We start from the raw sequence: 14,245 nt of genomic DNA on the forward strand, positions 1-14,245 counted from the left end.
GGTTGCCGTGTTCCTGCCTCTGTGTTGCGAGTTGCCCGCGGTGCCCCCCTTCCCGGGGGAGGAGAGGGCTTCCTTCAAGTCTGAGTCCCCCTCGTCTGTTACAGGACTGGATATTGAGAGTCCTAGCTGAGTCCGGCTTGTAAATGAAGTCTAGCTCCTGAACTTGGCACCTAGCCCAGAGAGGGCCAGCTGGAGGCTCTAGGTCACACAGCACAGCCTAGGTGCTTGAGGTCTAGCCAGCTGTTTTGACAGGTAGGCAAAGGGACTCAGAAGAGCTAAGGGGTCACTAGTTCCTGAGTCCAGGCCAGAGGGTTCCTAAATGACAGTCTTTACCCTTAGAGACAGCTGCTGATACTGGACAGTTACACTGCACACACAAAATGCTTTTTTCCCAGATCAGAGAACACAGACCCCCAGCTGGACCTGAATTCTCCAAGGACCACTTGGAGCCCACCCTCGCCCCCCTGCATCCAAGCTGGACTACCCCAGAAGGGGGAGCCAGCAGGAAAGGTGATTCCCAGCACACTTGGCATTTCAGTCAAGAGAACGTCAGGGACTTTCCTGGAGGTCCAGTGGTTAAGACTCTGAGCTCCCAATGCAGGGGGTGTGGGTTTGATCCCTGGTCGGGGAACTAGGATCCCACATGCCCCATGCTGTGGCCAAAAAATTTAATAATAAAAACTAAGAACTTCAGGCTCCCCACCCAAGATATGGGCCTGGTGGTGGGGAGGGGGGTGGAGAGTGGGGACAGTCATCTGGACTTTGTAAGATCTTCACAAGGGCTTCATGCCACAGAAATCCCACCCTCAAGGAGCTGGGAGCACGAGGGATCCAAGGAATTCTCACCTGTGCCCAATCCAGTGGGTTTTCATGGGGGCCAAGGGCACAGGAAGGGAAGGAGGGAGAGACAGAGGGGTGATCATGGACAGCCAACCTCCGGGTAAATGTCTCCTGTCCCTAAGGAGAGAAAGAGGAGGCAGAGAGGGGACAGGGGGACCCTCCTGCTGGGCCCCACCCCTCCCCCACTACAGCCAAATCACCTCCAAAAATGCCAGTGAGATGGGATCACTCCCTGTTTAATGTATATCCTTGTGCTGAAAACCAGAACTCATCTCTACTCCTCGCTTGGGGAGTGTAAATTGTTATATCTGCCTCAGAAGGCTGCTTAGCACCCAGTGATACCCCTGGATTTGAATGCTGGATCCACCCAACACACATGCCACAAGAATGTTTACAGCAGCTGTAATTAGTCCTCATTGCCCCAAACTGGAAACCACCAGCTGTCCATCAAAGGGCAGAAGGGTAAGTTGTGACATTAGCTGCCCGTGGAATACTACGCAGCCAGAAAAAGAACCAGACCTCACCGCACTTGACACCATACATCTTGCACACAGAACACTGAAGAAGCCGGGTGTGAAAAAGTCAATGCTGTGTGACTCCACTTATATAAAGAAAAAGACGGGCCCAAGGGACCTATAGCACCAGATATCATGGAGTTACCAAAGGAGACTTCTAAGGGTGATGGTAATTTGGGAGTTGATTACACGAGTGTGTTCACTTTGTGATAATTCATCGAATTGTTTGCTTACAATCAGGGCACTCTTCTGTGTGTTCTATTTCACAGTTTTTAAAAAGGATTTAAAGAATAGATCATCTTTGGCCTCCATGGTCCTTGGAATAAATTCTAGGCCCAGGAGACCCCGAGGGCCTGCTACCCAGCCCTCTAATCATTCCTTCCCAGCAGGCTGCAGCCAGGTTGAAACATCTGGCTGTTCCTTGCCTAGTGGCCTTTGCACATGCTGTTCCTTCTGCCTGGAACAGTGTTCTTCCCCCCCCTCCCCCTCCCCTGTTCTAATCCCCCAGGACTCCCAGAAGTCACTTTTCTGAAGGCCATCCCTGACCCTCCCCCCAAAGCAAGGTTCTGGGACACCCCCACCCCTGGAGGGGAACAGTGGTTGTTATTAATTTGTCACCTACTGATTCTGGGCATAGGGTCTCCAGAGTGGGTTTAAATCCTGGCTCTTCCTCTCACAGCAGGGTGATCTAAGCAAGTGGCTTCACCACTCTGGTTCTTGGTTTTCCCTCCCTATCTGTAAAATGGGTATAATCACAGACCCCACGGTTGTCATGAAGATCCTATTACTGACTCCGTGGAAAGTTCTTTAGCAGACCCTCACCCATTCATTCATTCATCTCTTTCATTCATTCATTTATTGCACCCCTACTCTGAGCCCTGGGGACACAGCAGGAAACAGGACACTTAAGTCCCCGCCCTGTGGCCGGCGGGAGGAAAATACAAAATGTGTCAGCAGGTGTCAGCAGGCAGAGGAGCTATGGCGAGTGAGGCGAGTGAAATCACTTGTCTGATCTGTTTCTGGGAAGCGGGTTCCGAGGATTAGCAGAAAGCCTGCAAGGGCTCACCAGCCGTCAGCTGATATTATTATTACTGATGTTGCTGGCAGATGAAGGGCGTTGGGGAGGGGGGCAAGCCCGACAGTCCCCCCCAGGGGTCTTCGAAGCAAAAGGGGGTCCTGCCTAGCCACGGACACATCTGTGACCTGGGGTCTCCCTGTGGGCCTCGAAGCCCCTCATCCCGCCCGTGGGGCTGGGGAGGGTATAGGGCGGGCCCAGGAGTCCGCAGTGGGGAGCGAGACCAGAGGGTCCTGGAGGTACGCTATCGCGGCTGGGAAGCCGGGCGGGCGGAGGTACGGCCTCCCGCGATTAACGACCGGGCTGCCGGCGACCTCGGCTAATTGATCCGCTAATGGGCCCCGCGCCGCGGGCACGCCTAATGAGGCGGGAGGAAGGGGAGGAGGGAGAAGGCGGGCGGGAGGAGGAGGGGAAGAGGGAGGATGGAGATAAGGGAGGGGGAGGGGGAGAGGAGGGAGAGAGGGAGGGAGGGCGGGAGGGAGGAGGGGGGTTAGGGAAAGGAGGGAGGAGGGAGAGAAGCAAAGAAGAGAGGGGGACGGAGGGCGATGGGGAGGAGGGATGAGAGAGAATGAAGGAGCAATGTGGGGGAGGGAGGCGAGGGGGAGGGGCAGAAAGGAGGAGGAGGAGGAGCCAGAGCTACGCTCCCAGCTCCTGGGGCACAGGACTGGGTGAACCCATCCCTTCTGACTCCCCGCCCTCCACCTAGACCCCAGGCCCTTCTGGGAGTCCCCTCTTCCGGCCCCCTCCCCCTTTCTAGGGGTCTTTCCAGGGAGGGATCTGTGTGCACCGGGGTGTGAGGCTCCCTGACTCTCTCTGAGCCTTGACTTCTCCATGCACACAATGATGTCCACAGCGCTGGAGAGTCCCACAGGCCCCAGAGTGGCATGAGACTGACCCAGCCCGTCCCCACACACCCCTCCCGCACCCCAGCCCCCCCAAGAGCCAGGCCCACATCCTCGTCCTGGTTTGGCCTCCAGGGCTCAGGAGGGGTCAAGGACTAACAGATTCCCCAGCTGGGGAGAAAAACATCCTGTGAAGGACAGCGAAAACTAGGATGTGACACATTAAACATTCACAGTCCAGGCGGGCCAGGTACATCTACTGCCTGAAATATTTACGTGGCCTTCCTCCTTCCAGAGTCTGTGTGTTTGCACCTTGGACTTGGACTTGGAGGAGAAACAAAAAGAAGCGGCAGTGACGTGGAATCAGAGATCTTGGAATGACCACATGCTCTCCCCATTGTGCAGACAGGAAAACTGAGGCCGGAGGAAGGGTAGGAAGTTGTCAAAGTCGCAAAACAAGGCAGGGCCACAGCCGATCTCCTGCCCTCTGCTGGCTGGCGGAGCTCTCAGCCCCGCTAGGCACAAACAGAAATAATCAGGGGACGTCCCTGGTGGTGCAGTGGTTAAGACTCCACGCTCCCAATGCAGGGGGCTCGGGTTCCATCCCTGGTCAGGGGACTAGATCCCACATGCATGCCACAACTAAGAGTTCGCATACCACAACTAAGGAGCCCACCTGCTGCAACTAAGACCCGGTGCAACCAAATAAATAAATACATACATATTTAAAAAATAATCAGGAAAGCAACGCAAATCCTAAGGATAACAGAAATCATAGATGGCTGCAATCTGCTGAACATCTACCATGCTCTGGCTTCGGCTCAGGGCTTCAGCTACAGCTCTCAATCAGTTCTTGAAAATGCCTGGTGAAGGAAGGTCCATTTTACAGATAAAGAAACTGAGGCTTGAGATATAAAGTGACTCGCCCCAGGCACACAGCCACGGAACCAGGATTCTGATGTGGGAAGATGCAAGCTGCCGGGTCCAGATCTTAGCCTGGATCCAGTGCAGGTGGGCAGAGCTATGGCTGCTCCCCTTGCTCAGGGCCTTCATTCTAATTGGCCTCTTTTCCGTGTCTGAGGGTGACCAAGCATGGTGCCACCTCTGGGCCTGACCCTCTGCGTGGAACACACTGTCCCCACAGTCAGCGCACTCCCGGCCATCACCACCCCCTCTCCCCTGCTCGCTTTATCTTCACAGCATTGATCGCTGTGAACAACTTAGGTCAACAAATATTCCCTGTTCTCTGCTTTCCCCCACTCTGAGATGAGTTTCAGGACAATAGGAATTGGGTCTGTTTTGGTCACTGCTGAATCCCCAGTGCTTAGACTCCTGCCTGGCACACAATAGGTGTTCATGGAAGATGTAGGGAGAAAGTGAGAAAATGGCAAAGGAGCCAGCGAGGTGGGTGGGCCTGGGCCAGCCCTGCAGGACGATGTCTGCTCAGTGGGAGAGCCAGCTGCAGGGAGCCATGGAAGGTGTTTGAGCGGAGGAGGGGCGCAGCCAGGTGCACGATGAGCAAGATCTTCTGGGGTCGCAGAGGGGCCCAGCTGGAGGGGAGACAGAGGCAGGGGCCCAGCTGGAGGGGAGACAGAGGCAGGGCCCCAGGAGGAAGCCCGCGCAGTATTTAGATGTTTTCTGACTTTAGGAGCTGCAACAGGGAGCCGTATGCACCCCAAGCCCCCGTCCCACAGCCAAGCATCCTGCTCTGAGGGTCTCTCCCGGGATCTGCCCCTCTCTATCTCTTCACCCCCACTGCTTCCGGGAGCCTCTGGGTCTCTGTCTTTCCAGCTTTGTTTCAGTCCTTCAAGGTCCTACTCTATCTCTCTCCTCCCCCTTGATCTCTCCCTCCTACTATGCTCCCTCCCCGCCATCCCCGCCTCTCAGCCGACCTCGCCAGTGCTCCCCCCACACCTTCCCCCGGCAAACCTCTCCCACCCACCCAGGCCCCCCGGGCCGGGTTGCTGCGCGCCGGCAAGGCCAGGAAGCCCGCTTCTCCCCGCCCTTGACCCTCCGCCCCCTGGCGTCCTCCTCCCCCTCCCCGCCCCTCAGCCCCTTCCTCCTCCGCCCCCTTCGCCCTCTGCCCCTCCCCCCTCCACTCCGCCTCCTCCCCCTTTGTCCCCTCCGTTTCCTCCTCCCCCTCCTCGGCCTCCCGGATCCGGGGCGGGGAAGGGGCGGTGCCCGCGCTACCCGTGCCCCGCTGGGCCTGTCCCGGCCAGTTGGGGTGACGCGATGGCCCGGCCCACGTGGTTACCGGTGTGTTCCCCAGCCGGGGCGGGGCGGGGAACGAGGGGACGACCACCTGGCACGCGGCCCCCTCGGCCTGAACTGCGTGGGGGTGGCCCCGGGACCCCAGGACGCCAGCCACCGAGCGCCCGCCGGGAGCGCGGCTCTCTGTGACCTTGGATAGATCCCCAGGCGTCTCCGGCCCTGGCCGCCTCCCCTCCCCCAACTCCCAAACCAGACCGACCGACAACCGGAATTTATTGGGCGCCTGATGTGTGCCAGGCTTTGTGGTGGCTGCCCTGGACCCAGGACAGGGCCCCTCTTGCCCCTAGTGGAACCCACAGCGTGTAGGGAAGACAGACAACAAATAAACCAGCGAATAAGATAATTTCCAAGAACAGTCAAGTGCTAGGAAGAAAAATCCAGCAGGGGCAGGAGAAAGAGAATGACAGGGGGCTACTTGAGCCAGGAGATGGGAGGAGGCCTCTCTGAGGAGGTGACATTTGAGCCGAGACCTGGATCACAGAAGGAGTCTGCCTCAGGGAGATGGCTAGGGGTGGGGAGGTGTTCCAGGCAGAGGGAGCCCAGGGCAGAAACCTGGAGGCAGTTCTGCCTGGTCCACTGCAGGTTCTCATCCCCTACTTTGCAGCGCAGTTGTGAGTATCAGACACAAGGTCAACGGAATAAAGCAGCTAGCCCAGAGTAATAACCGCCATGGGTACCATTATCAAGGGCAGCCCCCTTTTCCAGATGAGTAAACTGAGGCCCAGAGAGGATAAAATGTCTCCCTGCAAACCAGAAGCTGGGGATTAAGATTCATATGAGGCCACAGGGTTCCACCCACACCTGTGCAGTGCCTGGGGGCTGGGTGAGTCTTCGGTCCAGCAGGGAGCACCCCCCCCCCACCGGCCCCAGGGGAGAGATGGAGGCACAGCTCACAGAGATGCCAGACGGAAGGGTCCAGAGGGTGAGGGTCTGGGATGGCTACATTGACCAGGAGACCCCAGGAGTTTAAAAATAGGGGATGCCTCGGACTTCCCTGGCAGTCCAGTGGTTAAGACTCCGCGCTTCCACTGCAGGGACGGGGGTTCGATCCCTGGCCTGGGAAGTTCTGCATGCCATGCCGGGAGTCCTATGACACGGGATGAAGAAATTTCTGTCATTACCCCCATTTTACAGAATCACAGCAACACAGCAGCTAAGGTAGGATTTGAACCCAGGCCTTCAGGTTGCAGGGGACCCCTGTAGGTTGGATTAGCACTGGGCAGGTTGTCAGGGACTCTGGGGCCCTGCCCCACATGTTGGGTGACCTGGGAGAGGCTCTGACCCTCTCTAAGCTCATCCCTTTATCTTCCCAACAAATATGTGGAGCAGGCATTGTGTTGGGCCTGGACAGACCATAAACACATAAGCAAATAAACTGTAAGTGTTCAGAGAGTGATGAGGCTTCTGAAGGAAGTGAAATGATAGAGGCTTACCAGGTAGGGAGGTTGGGGGCTATTGCAGCCAGGCTGGCCAGGCCAGGCCTCCCCAGGTGCCGATGTTTTGAGCCAGCTGTGGTCTAGGCAAAGGAAACAGCTTGTGTGAAGGCCCTGAGGCAGGACCATGTCTGGTGTGTTGGAGGAACAGCAAGGAGGCCGGTGTGGCTGGAAGGGAGTGAGTGACGAGCAGAGAGGAAGGGGTGAGAGTAGGAAATTGATGGGGGTCAGATCATGTAGACAGAGGTGGGGAGTTTGGATTTTACTTTGAGGGTGGTGGGGAGCTATGGAAGATACTTGAGCAGAAGGAAGAATGAGATCTGATTCACATTTGGGTGATCAAAACTATGGGAGGAATGGAGAGTGAGTGCATAGCCCAGCTGTGGGGTGTGAAGTGAGGCTGGGAGAGAAGGGCCCTTTGGAGCATAAAAGGAGTGCAAATGGCTACCCCGTTCTGAGCATTTACTATGAATTATTTTAAGTACTTTATAGACCTGAACTTATTTGAAATTCTATTATCAACCTCGTATTCCAGATGAGGTTACCCACTGAGCCCAGGTCCACCCTGGACTTCCAAAAGCCCTTTCTTTTTTTCCCCTGAGCTGTCCAGTTCTTGCCCAGGGGGAGGCTGGAGTTTGGAGCCCACAGCCAATGCTAGTGCCTCTAGCCATTGGCTGCAGTTTCTCATCTCCCACTGGTCAGAGCCTACTGGGACTTTATGGACCCTTGTGAAAGTAGGCAGAGGGGTATTACACCCATGGGTGTGTCCACTCCCCACTTCACAGCCAGGGAATGTTCAGAGGTCCACTCAGCAAGGCAAGGGGTCAGAGCTCAAGGCTCCTCAATTCCAGGGCAGGGTTTAAAGTTGCCCCATCTTTCCTCTTCCATGTTGGTCTAGGGTTATATAAAGGCACAGCTCAAATGAGGCAACTCCTATGCATTCTGCAGAACCCCAGCTTAAACACCCCCACCTGACATCTAGGAAGCCTTTCCATCTTCCCAAGCAGACATCTCACTCCTGGCTCTGCCCCCACCCCCACCTCCACCCCAGTGCCTCCCTTTTCCCCAGCCCTGACCACTCTCAAGGGTCTGAGAGCTATGTGCTTGGTTTCCCCCTACTTCCCCAAACTCAGGAACCCCTCCTGCATGGCCTAGCCCTGGCTGCTCGCTTGGGGCCAGCAGAAAGCATTGGTTTCATGAATAAGTCTTGTGCAACCATCTCACTGTACAGGTGGGAAAACTGTGGCCCAGGGAGAGGCCCTCAAGAGTCTCTAGGTCACATGAGGAGGTGGGGGGCGCTACAACAGGGCAGGAGGGCGCCCCAAGTTCTTGGGTGGAAGGAAACCTGTGTGTAATTTTTCTGAGGGGGGCTCACCGCCAAGGTAACCGAGGCTCAGAGGTCACCTGCGAGCCCTGGCCAGCAGGAGGGGACAGGCCTGGCTGGTGGCCCAGCAGCTCGGCAGGGGGGGCGGTAGGCAGAGGTTGGCGAAGTCGGAAGCCAAAGGCTTGGCCTCCCCGAGGGAGCCGCTTTCCCGGCCCGGGTCGGATCAATGGGCTGTAATTATACCGCGCCGGGCCCGGAGCCGACGGGGAGGGAGCGGGCGCTGGCAGGAGAGAGGCGGAGGGCGGGGGAGCGCGGGTCGGAGAGGGACCCACGTTACTTTGATTGACAGCCCGGGCGAGCGCCGCGCAGGAGCTTCTGGGGCTCGTAGTCTCTCGTAGAACCCCTGCTCCAGTCTACTCTCCCGCTCGCGCCCGGGGAAACTGAGGCGCGGGGACCAGCAACCCCCTCTCCTCGCCTACCCCTGGGCCCATTCCTCCCTATCCGACCTGAAGACAGAAACTGAACCACGCTGGGAGCCTCCGGGCTCGAGTGAGAGTCTCAGTTCTTCCCCGAGCGTCCGCAGTGACTTAACGTCTCTACCTCAGTTTACCTATCTGTGAAATAGGGCGAAAGACGCTAGTCGGTCCAGCCTGCTGGCCAGGCTTTTGCAAGGTAGTATGTTGGACGAGGGACTCTTGTTTTTAAGGGAAGACCCGCCAGGCTCAGGTGGTGGATCGCTTCTCCCTGTTTTTGGGATACTAACCGAACCGGAGATACCCCCCCACCCCGCCCCAAACCCTCCAGGATCAGGCGTCCGCGAGGGTCTCAGCTTCTCTTAGGGAGGGGGAGCCACACTCTCCATACCCCGCTGGGAGCGCCTCGCCGCCTTCCGATTGGCCCAGCCGATCCTTGCGCCTTCTGCCATTGGTTGCCGGCTCCTTGATCCCCATTGGCCAGTGCCCATGTGACGTCACGGACCCATGTGGGAGCGCCGCGGGCTGATTGGCTGGTGCGCCCAGCCAACCACCGCGGAGAAAGGAATTTCCACAGTAGCTGGGGCGGTGAGGCTGATTTAAGGTGGTCTGAGCAATCCCGTGTCCCAGGGCTACTTCTCAGCTTTTTACTTTACAAAAAAAAAAAAAAAAAAGCAAACACATCCACATCATAAAAACCCAGCCAGGAACCGGGGCTGAGTCTTTCTGTACAGTGGGAGGGGAGAGATCAAAAGCTAAGCCCCTTTCCCCAGTTTTGCACCTTCCCCCTGGGTTTTGCAGATGGGGAAACTGAGACCCCAGAGGAGTGCGGCTTGAAGCCCTGGATGGCAAATGAGTTAGCTGGGGAAAGCCTTCCCGGAGAAATGAGAAGGTTGTGCTAGACTGCCCAGGCTGTAACTCATGCCTGGCAGTCCTTTCCCTGCCTCCTGCTCTGGCCGGATGTGGCATTTCAGTGAGTTATCAAGTAAGTGCTGCCTAGGGGTCCCCCCTGAAACTGTGCACCTCAGATTGGGACTTGAACCCACGTGGCTGGGACTCAAACCCGGCCAAAACCCACACTCTTCCAACTGAGATCACACACCTGGTTTCAGGACTTAATGAAGCTCAGGTTCTTTTTTTTTTTTTAGTTTTAGTTTTTATTTTATTTATTTGTTTATTATTTTTGGCTGCGTTGGGTCTTCGTTGCTGCACGCGGGCTTTCTCCAGTTGCAGGGAGAGGGGGATACTCTTCATTGTGGTGCGTGGGCTTCTCATTGCAGTGGCTTCTCTTGTTGTGGAACACGGGCTCTAGGCGTGCGGGCTTCAGCAGCTGTGGCTCACAGGCTCAGTAGTTGTGGCTCGCGGGCTCTAGAGTGCAGGCTCAGGAGCTGTGGCGCACGGGCTTAGTTGCTTACGGCATGTGGGATCTTCCCGGACCAGGGCTCAAACCCGTGTCCCCTGCACCGGCAGTTAGATTCCTAACCACTGTGCAACCAGGGAAGCCCCGAAGCTCAGGTTCTTGATGTCTCATCGCAGAAAGAATTCAGTGAGAGACAAAGTGATAGGTGAGAAGTGGATTTATTTAGAGAGAAACACACTCCACAGCATGTGGGCCATCTCAGAAGGTGAGAAAGGCACCAGGCTATGGGGTTGTCAGTTTTTATAGGAGTGGGTAATTTCATAGGCTAATGAGGGGGAGGAGTATTCCAGCTATTTTAGGAAGAGGCGGGGATTTCCAGGAATTGGGCCACTGGCCACTTTTTGATCCTTATGGTTGGTCTTGGAATTGTCATGGCGCCTGTGGGTGTGTCATTCAGCTTGTTGATGTGTTACAGTGAGCATATACTGAGGCTCAAGGTCTACTGGAAGTTGACTTGTCCGACTTATCTGCCATCTTGGACCCATTTGGTTGTAATCAGTTTATGTCATGTCCTCAGGCTATGTCATTCAAGGTTGTGCCCTGCCCCCTCCCCTCCTGTTTCATCCCCATCTCACAGACTGCTGAGCCTCCCCAAATTCTCAAAGCTGCTCCCAAAACGGGTTGCTGCTGCTCAGAGCAAATCATCTCCTCCTTCCTGGCAGATTACACACACTAAGAGGTGTGTGTGTGTGTGTGTGTGTGTGTGTGTGTGTGTGTGTGTGTGTGGCTTTGTGGCTTCTCAGGCAATCCACAAATCTGTATTTTCCCTCCCCTGTGGAGTGTGCCTGGCTGAGGGATCTAAAAACTGATGGGTAAAAGTCCCCTCTTCCAGGAAGCCTTCTCTGAACTCACCAGGCAGAGCTCCTGTTCCTCCTCTGGGTCCTTTAGGCCCTGGGCGCTCCTTTGTCCTGGCACTGATTAGGTGGGCCTGTGGTGTGTCCTCAGCTCTGTCCCATCCACCTTGGGAGCCTCCCAGGCTAGGCCTGGGGCTGGTCCTTGCTAGGGCCCCATCATCTTCCCCATGAAGAGGTGGTTATAAAATAAATACCCATGTACCTGCCAACTTTAAACAGTCTGTGTGGAGGGGGAAATGCCTTTCAGAGAAGCTGCCTGGAGGAGGTGCATTTTGGGTTGGGCCTTGACAGAATGGATTTTCTCCAGGCAGAAAAGGAGAGGGAGGGAATTCTAGAAAGAGATAACAACATAAAGACTCAGAGGTGGGGAGGAACACAGATTAGGTAATCTGGCTGATGTGGCCAGAGCAGAGAGTGTTTGAACTGGTGGAAGGAAGTGAAGCTGGGCTGGGCCAGGTGGTGCAGGGCATCTGATGCTTGCCTACAGATCTGGAACTTTGTCCCAAGGACCATAGGAAGCCATGGGAGGGTTTTAAGTGAGGGAGGGCCAGACTCAAACAGAAGGTGACAATAGTGAAAGCTGCTCAGAGTGAGAAGGTGGCTTGAGGTCCAGATGGGAGAGGATGAAGTGCTGGTGCAGGTAGGGGGCTGTGTGGATGGGGAGCAGGGTTGCATGGTAGGAGAAGGGGAGAAAAGAGGCTAGGCTGAGGCTCTGTCCTGGGGGATCAGGGTGGACTGGGGCCTCACAGGGTGAGGGACAGGTCTGGGCAAAGGTGCTGCATCTAGTGGCCTGGGGAACATCCAAGGGGACATCCGTTAGTTGGTGGCTCTACTCACAGGGCTGGGTCTCAGGGTAGGGACCAGGAGTGGAGCCACAGCTTGGAGCCATCTTCATGAAGGTGATGCCTGAGGCCTCCAAGAGAACATGGTGGCTCAGAGCCTGGGCAACCAGAGGTGTGGGCAAAGGTGACATTCAGGTGACTAGACTAGGAGGAAAGAGACCAGCCCTCAGAGAGGAAGGAGGGCCAACAGGTCAGGAGGGCATGGGGGCAGGGAGAGGAAAGGCTGCTCTGGGCAGAGCTGCGAGATGAGGGTCAAGGAGCTGTTGAACTTGAAGAGGTGGAGGGCTTTTTTTTTTTTTTTGGCTGCATTGGGTCTTTTTTTTTGCGGTACGCGGGCCCCTCACTGTTGTGGCCTCTCCCGTTGCGGAGCACAGGCTCCGGACGCGCAGGCTCAGCGGCCATGGTTCACAGGCCCAGCCACTCCGCGGCATGTGGGATCTTCCCGGACCGGGGCACAAACCCGTGTCCCCTGCATCGGCAGGCGGACTCTCAACCACTGCGCCACCAGGGAAGCCCTGCATTGGGTCTTTGTTGCTGCATGCGGGCTTTCTCCAGTTGTGGCAATCAGGGGCTACTCTTGTTACAGTGCGCGGGCTTCTCATTGCGGTGGCTTCTCTTGTTGCAGAGCATGGGCTCAAGGCGCACAGGCTTCAGTAGTTGTGGTGTGTGGGCTCAGTAGTTGTGGCGCACAGGCTTGTGGGATGCTCCCAGTGTGTGGGATCTTCCTAGACCAGGGCTCGAACCTGTGTCCCCTGCATTGGCAGGAGGATTCTTAACTGCCGTGCCACCAGGGAAGCCCCAGGTGGAGGGCTTTTGTCAAGAGAAGGCCCAGGAGAAGACAGAGGCTCTGAAGGAGAAGAGGATGAGGAAAGGGTACCACTGCTTGGACTAGTGGCCCAGAGAGGGGAGCTGTTGTCTTCCCAGGGGAGGTAAGGCACCTCCTGGAAAGGTTTTGGAATTAGGACTTCACAGATGCCCCAAAACTTGGAATGATGAACTTTCGGCATCATGGAATTGTGGAACCCCCTGTTTCTTAGAATTCCCCAGCAGGAGTGTGGCCAGTGATTTCTGGCTTTAGCTGAATCTGATGTTTCTTCTTCTCACACCAGTGCCTGTTCATTTACTGAGCACTTATTGTATGCCAGTCTCTGCAGGCACCAAGATGGGCTCTGTCCCTACACAACCTAGCGAGGGAAACAAATAATGAGTACAACAACCCCAGAAGAAACACAATCATGTCAAAACAAAACACAAACGAAACAAACTCTGATAGGACCTAGAAAGAGAGAGAATAGGATGCAGTGTTTGAGAATTACAGGGTGGAGTGGGTGAGTACTGCTTAGATGGGTGGCCAGGAAGGGCCTTTCTGAGGAGATGACATATGAGCTGAGACCTGAATGACAAGAAGCAAGGGAACAGCATTCCAGGTAAAGGGGGCAGGAAGTGCAAAGGCCCTGGGGCAGGACTGTACCAGGTGAGCAGGAGGAGCAGTGAGGAGGAGCCTGTGTAGCTGGAGCAGAGTGAATGAGGGTGAAAGTGAAGGAAGTTGGGATCAGGGAAGGGAGGGTGGGGAGGGGGTTTCTGCAGGGCCTTGTGGGAAGAGGGAGGAGTTTGGATTTTATCTTGATGGCAATAGGGAGCCATCAAATACTCACTCCCTCTGACACACATACACACTCATATCTTTATCCTCAGGATCTCTCTTCCCCTCCCTTCCCATGGCTGCCCATCTTTATCCTCCAGGTCTCATCTCCAACATTACCTCCTCCAAGAGGTCTCTCCCAGATAAGTAGATTCCCTCTGCTATCTCTATAACTGCCCCCTAAACTCCTCTTTGTATGCACACAGAATTCCATAATTTCCAAGCTGTGATCGTGCCTTATCCCCTGAACTCAGAGAAGGCAGGAATCTATTCTCCATCCACCCTGGTGCCTGGAAGGATGCCTGGCATGCCATAGATGCTCAATAAATTTGATAGGGCTTTTGTACGCTTCTGCTTACTCACCTAATGACACAGGGGCAACTATTAACACGAGGCCAGGGATTTTCTCTGTCTGCTTCCCTGCTGAGCTCCAGTGCCTAGAACAGTGTCTGGTCCACAGTAGGCTGTCAACACGTGTTTGTTGATTGACTTAACAAACAACCTTGAAGTTTCTCAGAAGCATGATGGGAATAAGAATGTCCCACCTCCTACCTCACTGGATATCTGTGGTCTGCGATGGGAGATGGAGCCCCTGCCCTCAGAGAGACCTCAGTCTGATGGCAGAGATTCGTTTTCATCCTCCTTGGGACCTCTGCTTTCTAGGAGCCCATCGTCTGAGAGGGGAGACAGCCCAGTCTGCTGGTGGTGACCACC

The sequence above is a fragment of the Hyperoodon ampullatus genome, assembly GCF_949752795.1.
Source record: "Hyperoodon ampullatus genome assembly, chromosome: 4".
NCBI classification, from domain to species: domain Eukaryota; kingdom Metazoa; phylum Chordata; class Mammalia; order Artiodactyla; family Ziphiidae; genus Hyperoodon; species Hyperoodon ampullatus.